Here is an 8,270-nt window from a genome sequence, read left to right on the forward strand (position 1 = left end):
GCAGAAAAAGAGGCAGAGACATCCCATCACATGATGAAAGAGATACATATTTTTAGGGTGGAAAAGGGTCAGTGGAACAATGGCTTCACCATCCATCACACCTCCCAGAACACAGAGGAAACCATGAAAAAGCCACCAACATACACAGTAGTACAACTAGAAAGCTCAAATATTAAGAGCAGTAGCTGATAGAAATCATTTATAAAAGGGGATATAGAGGACAGCAACTGCATTTCAACTCCACTCCCTCTTGCCATATGAAAATAAGTTGTTCTTTCCTTGACCGGTCATCAAATTTTCACACAATATATATAAAAAAGAGAGAGAATGTGGCTTTCCAAATAAAAAGAGCAGATTAAAGGCATATAGTATATCAATAAACAGATAATTATCCACCCAGTAATTTAAACACCTACTTTAATAAAATACTGCAGAATGTTAGTTTACATAAAGATATAAAAGTGTATGCACATGCATATTTAAGGTAAACTACCATAAAGTAGGAATACAAACCTTCAATAGCAAGACCACTGTTTTGCCTCTAGAGGGCGAACTTGGTCTTCTGGAAAACTCTAGACAAGAGAAGTTACTTTCAGACTTTACCAAAAAAAAAAAAAAAAAAAAAAAAAAAAAAATGATAAGATGTAGATAGCAAAAGTTCCCACACTTTCTTGATTAACAGTGTCCTTAATGTCACAGTAATTTTTTCATGGTGCCCTCCAAAACCAACAAAAATACTTAATCATTCTGTTTAATAACAACAGCAGTTATGTCCAATGATTTAATAGGATTTGTGTCCTAACAGTTAGTAGCCGTTTGAAAAAATAATATACATAAATTGAAAGAAAAGTTTTATTTCATTCTTAAATTAGCTACTAATTAAATAACAACTGATTGTACGCTTTTGTGAAATGGACAGTGTATGCCTGTTGCGCATTGTGTTATTTCACAAAACTTGAAATCGCATTGAACACCATCACCTTCATTTCCTTTCCACACTAATTTTTGCACAGCATCTGATTTTTATCAGAGCAACCTCAGAAAAACCAGATTCACAAAGATATGTTACCAGAGAAAAGAATACAGTGCCATTTAATGTTGAAATTGCGTACTACCTCAAGCTACCAGTCTCCACCATATCCGACAGATGCAGAGTAGCACTGAGTTTGCCATGGTTCGCCCTGTGCATTAGATGCAGCACATGGGGTACCCAAGCACACAGCATAATTTTAAGTCCCAGTAGCTATTTAAACTAGTCAGTACTTTAATTACTTGTAAATAAAATTAACTATAACAAATATTTTTTAAAATCTAAAAAGTATTTTCTTATATTACTTGGGAGCAGTAAAAAGAACACTATTAAATACTTTAAAGGAAGATATTTTTCCAGTTTCAATGACAATTATTGCCTTGATGCAATTATTTTTTTTAAATGCTGGTTGTGTTAAATCTGATAAACTACAACTGTGGAGAGAAATAGGAAATTTCTTTTATGTCTCCTGAGCAACACCTTCTCTTAACTTAAAAATGCTACAAATTGATCCAGTCTCACTGCTTTTCAGTCTCACTGATCTCCTGGTAGTGAGGAGCACACATTCAGGAATCAAATAAGATCCGAAATTCTTAAGAACTCAAGAATATGAATATTAATACAGATATTAAAATAACTGGCTCCTAAGTTACTAGAAACATTATACACCCACCCATCTCATAAAGTTCTTGGTTTAGGCGGAATACCAGAACAGTAACCAAGGAAAGAGTTCAACCTCAAATTCTCAGTTTTTGCTTTTTACTGTTTCTTAAGTTCACAACTACCTATATCCATAAAATCGGTGCCACTGGCAAATGCTACCATGTTCAATGGGCAAAGTATGTGGTAGAGTAGTTAGCTAACAACAACAAAGATGCTACCCAAGGAGTACCTAGGAAACAAAATTAATGTTCCGTTACTTTATAGAACTTTCACAACCACAAAAGATAATTGAAAATGTGTCGTATCTTAAAAATATAAAGTTACTAAAAATACCTATAATCCCAAAACTTTTATGTAGAAAAATAAGTATGAAAGCGGGACATGGTTAATTATCAAGAAAAGAATATTTTAAAAGCTAAGACAGATCACATGGCTATATTAGTACTTACCTGTTGAATAATTTTAGAAGTTTTCTGAAGATTCTCTCTGGGAGGGACTTTACCAAATAATTTCCAACCAGGGGCACTATGGACAACTGATTTGAGTTCCTTTGTCCTTTTTGGAAAAAGGTTTCTGAAACACAGAAAAATTACGTGAATTGTGTTTTTGGTAACCAGGGAAATACTTAATAATAATTTTTAAAGTAGTTTCTTCCCAAAACAAATACAAAATACTTTCAAACAAAATTATTTCTACTGCTTATTTTACTGACTAGTAGACTAATAAGACTCAAGAATATCTAGGAATATAGAAGTAGAAGAATTATCAAGAGATACTAGGGAGATAAACGTATTAAAAAGAAAATGACAGCTATAAATAAAAGGTAAATATTTTAGCTTTGAATAAGCTAAAAAATGACACTAAAAGCCAAGAACTTGAGAATAAAATAAAGAAAGCTTGAATGGAATATGTAAAGGATTAAGCAATACAATCTTTTGGGTAAATATTATTTAATTATTTTCAGTAATAACTAGTTGGTAATAAAATGGCACCTACTGATCTTCCATTGCTATAATATATATATATGTAAATTGTTTTGTCTAGGACAGGTATATACAAGAATACTTATTGCAAAAGAGTCAATATATAACCAAGGAAGAAAGTGCCTATCACTGAAAATCTAAAAAAGGTCTGTACATAGATCAAGCATTTTACTTATCTCCATGCCCATATCAACTGATCATCATATTGAGGTAGTTGCTAGATAAAGCTTTCATACTAACAATCAGCTCTTGGGGTAGGAGTGGTCGGGGAAGGAGAGCCTATAATGAACAACCAGCTTTGTTTGTTTGTTTGTTTTTTACAGCTACCACCAACTCTGACCACTGACCAGAATCAGATCTTTACAATCTTAATTATTCCAAATCGAAAAGCCCATAAATTGCTTGTCTCTTCATAGCAATATGTGAACAAGATAGTGCTTTTAAGGGGAAAATAATAACATTTTATTCTCTATATAAGGAATGCAGAGTTATATATATAATTAAGGCAGGATAACCATAAAATAGACGGGCATAAGCATTTTTTTTTTCAAATTCAGTGAAACACAGCTCCAAATAATATGACCTCACAGAGAATCCAGACATAGCAGCAGAATGTGGAGACCACAAGTGTAAGAAGCAGTTGTACCAAAGAACAGTAATAACCACAGATCAGAAAACTCCCCATATGTAGAGTTTTTTACAAGGCACCTTTTTGGGGTGATTATGTCTCTACTCTTTCTTACAATCAGATATTGTAATCCCTACCAAACACATTCTCATATGAAAAACTACAAGCTATTCATATTAATACTAAACATCAGACCTCTGTAAGTTATAGAACTCTATAAATCACAGCCAAAATGCCAAATATACATGAATCTTTGACTGTTAGAAATAATCTTGCATCACAAAAAAACCTGTTAAGATGTGTGTATGTGCTTATGTGTAAAATTAATTTATAAGAATATTTTAGACTTCCAAAATTAAGGTCAAGGAATACTAACTTCTTAAACCAAACAACAGTAGGTCTTTCAATGGCTGTAGTTTCTGAAGAATCTTGCTATGACTGGCAGGGATAAAAAGAAAAAAAAGCAAAATAAAAAAAATAAGCTCCACAATAAAAAGCCTGGTTCTAACATGTAGTATAGTACAATATTGCAATCATCATAAGTTCAGAATGAAGTTTAAATTCTCATTAAATCATTTAAAAAAAAAGCAAAATACTTAAATTTCCAATAAACTTTGGTTACTACAAGAAATTTCCATAAAATAAATATGAGCCCATGGGTATCCAATTACTAAAAAAGGCCATCAGATAATGTTCCACATTATTTTCTTATGCTACTAAGAAATTTTGGATTGGGTTTTCAGGTTATTCCCTGTCATGAAAACTATTTATAATATCCACTGTCACAGAAAACTATTTATAATGCACCTAAATGGCATATATCTGTAAGAAAAGTAATTTTTAAATATTATTACAAATATATGAAATTGCAGTAAAACAACATTACAGATCACCTGGGCTTCTTCTACCAGTTAGCCTAGGAAGAGAATCACCACTTCATTAAATCTTAAAGAGAAAAACACGATGAACAAGTGCATAAGTAGGCCAAAAATGTGTCACTCTCTGTCATTCTTCTCATGCACCATTCCTTGTCCCCCCAAACCCATTTTCAGGGGACTGGTGAAGTAGAGGTCCCAATGAAAATAAATGTGTGAGACTAGGTTCCTCTTTATCACCTTCTCAAACAAAAGACAGGCAGACACTCCACTCCATACCATACCTTCCCCAACCCAACACACATACTCTTCCCTTTATTCTATCCCCCAAGATAATCAAATTCTTAAATTTAAATTAACACTAAAGGCTTCTTAGCAAAATAAACCATGTTCAAGTACCCACACATGAAAGAGAGCACAATTCTTTCTTTCTGAATTCTAGAGGTAGCACTCGACTATATAAAGAAGATTTACATGGCAGTGCTGAGGAAAAGGGTCACTCTTATTCTGTAGTCTTCTAGTTTGGGGGGAGGGGCAGAAAGGAGGAACATTCCTAACTTCTCTCTGCCCCTTTATTCATCTTCACCTGTGGGGTTGCAATTTGGTGACAGACATTGCTGCCTACAGCAGAGAAGATCTTTCTGCTTTCCTAATATGAGGGTAAGTTTTCCCTGTATCCATCTGTCCCCCATCCTCACAGGAAAGGCCTTCCTGTGCCAGTAACTAGCTGGATAAATTTAATTCAGATGAAGTATTAGGAGGCTCACTGCAGCCAAGGCACATCTTTCAGTCCAGATTTCATCAGTATTAAAGCTGATGTTTTGAAGGCCCATTTGTCTGAGTCTATGTCTTTTTTTCTACTAATTCCAAACTCAGATAGGCTAATAAAGAGGTGTTATTTACTGGTTCTCCCTAAACCCTAACAGTCAAGTTTTAATAAGTTGAAAGGGTCTTACTGCTTCAGAAATGCTGGAAATATTAAAAACTATGTGTTTTCTAATTTGGGTTTGTTTTTTCTTATTCTGTGACACATTTTGTCAGTATGTATAGAGAATAGGGAATGTCAATGGTAATCCATCTTTCCCCCATTAAATTCATTGTCCACTCCAATCAACACTATCTCCACACACACAACTATCTACGCATACATGGAGACACAAACACTTTATCTTCCATTCTCTCCACTGATCTGTGTCCACTCTTTTCGGCAAAAAGGAAATGAGAAAATCTGTTTCACGGTTAAGAAACAGCACCAGTTGAGAAAGAGCAGTCTAATGTTTTTATATTGCTGAAACAAAAAAGAAAAAAGTAAGAGGCATACCTAGAAAAAACTGATATGGGGATGGGGGGTCGGGGGGGGGAAGAAAGCCCTAGCCTTCTCTTAGTGGCTTTTATAATAAAGGTTGATGAATGATTCTTGCTTGTTAATACCTGTTAATATTTGCTTGACATATCTGTGTTTCCTTTTCCCAAGATTTCTTTTATTTCACCACACAAAAAGAGTTCCATATGATATAAAAGAGTTAGAAAACTAGCCTACTACACCTTTTTAAAGGACAGAGCTAACCAAAAGGGACAAAATTTGTTTATGCCATGTAAGTTCTCTACTCATGATTTCTAAAGTAGAAGAATCTCCAATGGGTCTTTAAGAATTGGTAAATCCACTTATAAACTGAGATGAAGCCATGTAATCACCAGTTTCTCAGAACTGGAATTTGGTACTACAGAAAACTGTGGCTGCCTAATTCTGAATCTTCTTACCGCCAACAATGTCAGCTCTAGCCAAAAAATTCAGTTTTTGCCTAACATTTACATCTATACGACTATTTTAACTTTTTAGATTGATTAGATAAATTCTAATCATCACTTAAATGGAGTTGTACATGAAAAGAGGGTTAAAATACTTTTCCAAACAGGAAAAAAAAAAAATCGAACTTCAATCAAATGAGTAAAATTGGTTTAAAATATCTGAAATCATGACCTGATCTTTAAACTCTCTCCATAGAAATTGGACTGCTTAAAACACATCAACTTCCTGGACTTTCACTTAAGTTTCTGCAAAGTATAATAGAACGCCAAAAAGAAAACATTATCTAGTGATCATGGAATGCCGCAGTTGACTACATAATTAATTCAAAGAAGCACTATCTCTTTAAAATACAGTACACTTTGGCTACCCTTGAGTATTTTGGATTAAAGATTTGGCATGAAGATTACTTACATTCTTTCCAAACCTCAATCATTTCTCATTGAAAAAGCCTTTCAGCTGACTATACACACATACAAAAAAGTATTTTTTTTTTTTTGCCAGATAAGCTTTTTTTAATTTCAAGAATTTTCATTTTTCAGGCTCTTTCTGGATCTTGTCTTTGTCATTATTACAAATCGTAAAAGAATTGTTTTAAATAGAGAATTTTTATTTAATACATGCTAATTAACATAAAAGTTTTTTTAAAAAAGGATAGAATTCAGTATCATTTACTCTTGGTCAAAAGACAGAATTTCAAGGCTGAGAGTAAAGGTTATAATTTTTTTAAGTATTTTAAAGTTGCCAGGGACCTTAGAGAGCAACCAAGTCAAAAGATCTTCAAGAGTCTACGGCCATGCCATCCTGAACGTGCCCGATCTCGTCTGATCTCGGAAGCTAAGCAGGGTCGGGCCTGGTTAGTACTTGCATGGGAGACCACCTAGGGAGACCAGGTGCTATAGGCATTATTTTTTAAAGAAAATATCTTCAAGAACCAATGAACCTATATGAATGGACTATAGGTCCCTCAAACTATATGAAGTAAACAGTGTGCTTATGAACATTTTTCTTGGGCAGCTGTCTAGAGTTTTCATCAAATTCTCCAAGGATTCAGTGTGCTACCCCACCATCCCCAAGAAAGGTTCATGAGCCACTTTCCACGGTCACATCACTAACAAGTGTCTGAGCCAGGTCTCTTGCATAGTTCCTTTTCTTTCTAATCACACTTATCCTGTTCACGTCCTCCATAGAACAATCAAGATACAAGAGCTTTCAAAACTATCCGTTTTTTTCATCCCACACATTGTCAAAAGGCCTCTTGATATTCATTTAAACAGTTCAAAAATATAAATTATTTTCTTCTTCCTCCTGTGTTCATGTCAGCAAGTCACCTTATGGTATGTCTTATCTGTTATAGTAAATAAGTTTCAGACAATATCTTAAAGATTTTTAAAAGTTCTTTTGTTGCAGGGAGAGAGCAAAATTGAATTAAGGGAAAAAGAAAAAAAATCACAAAAATATTCTTGCTTTTGTGCTGGATACTACTTATATCATGTATCAAATGCTTCATGAACAGAATCTCCATTGGTTTAACCCCAATGTAGTATCTAAGACATTCGGAAGGAAGATAGAAACCACCAGAGGAAGAAAAGAGGAAGGGTACAAGAAAAAAACTTTTAGGACAAGAACAGAAACAGTAACAAGGAACAACATCAGCAAAATATGAGCAAAATATTCCAGTCACCAGGATATAAGCTATCTTTTAACCCTAAGAGGAAGTTGGGAAAGAAAGGCAAGAAAAGATGATGATGAATAAAACTAACCACATGTGTGAATATTTTTTTATTTATGCCTCTTGTATAAATAAAACGAACTATGTTAGTGTTTTTATTTACAATATGAGTAAAATAGCTTCATATATATTTAATCTTCATAATGGGTACAGAGTTTCCTTCCAGAGTAATAAATATGTTCTAAAATGGACTGTGGTGATAGTTGCACAACTCTGAATATACTAAAAACCACTGAGTTATATACTTTAAAAGAATGACTTGTATGGTATGTGAACTATATTTCATTTTTTTAAGTGAAAAAAAAAATCGAAAGTGACAATATGCGAAAGGAAATATAACAAGACCAAGTAGGTTTATCTCAGAAATGCAAGGCTTATTCAATGCTCGAAAGCCAATCAATGTAATTCACTATGTTAACAGTCTGAAGAAGAAAACACATGTGATCACATCAATTGATGCATTTGACAATATCATAAATCCATTCCTGATTTAAAAAAAAATACACAGAAAACTAGCAATGGAAGTTCTTTAGCCTATATAAGGGCATCTAC

The 8,270-nt window shown here is 33.7% G+C and overlaps 1 protein-coding gene and 1 pseudogene across 2 annotated transcripts in view; one reads left to right on the forward strand and one right to left on the reverse strand.

Moving 5' to 3' along the window:
- TBC1D12 (TBC1 domain family member 12) overlaps window positions 1-8,270 on the reverse strand; it is a 71,254-nt gene that overhangs the window by 46,924 nt on the left and 16,060 nt on the right. The window contains exons 2-3 of one of the 2 annotated variants that reach the window (XM_015600023.2): window positions 2,143-2,266; window positions 514-597 (exon numbers count right to left, since the gene is read on the reverse strand). The gene's annotated coding sequence lies outside the window, so the exon portion shown is untranslated. The remainder of the gene's footprint in view (window positions 1-513; window positions 598-2,142; window positions 2,267-8,270) is intronic. The other variant, XM_025042337.1, reaches the window with a different exon arrangement.
- LOC112474236 lies at window positions 6,773-6,891 on the forward strand (annotated as a pseudogene).

This window comes from Pteropus alecto, unplaced genomic scaffold, assembly GCF_000325575.1.
Source record: "Pteropus alecto unplaced genomic scaffold, ASM32557v1 scaffold88, whole genome shotgun sequence".
NCBI classification, from domain to species: Eukaryota; Metazoa; Chordata; class Mammalia; order Chiroptera; family Pteropodidae; genus Pteropus; species Pteropus alecto.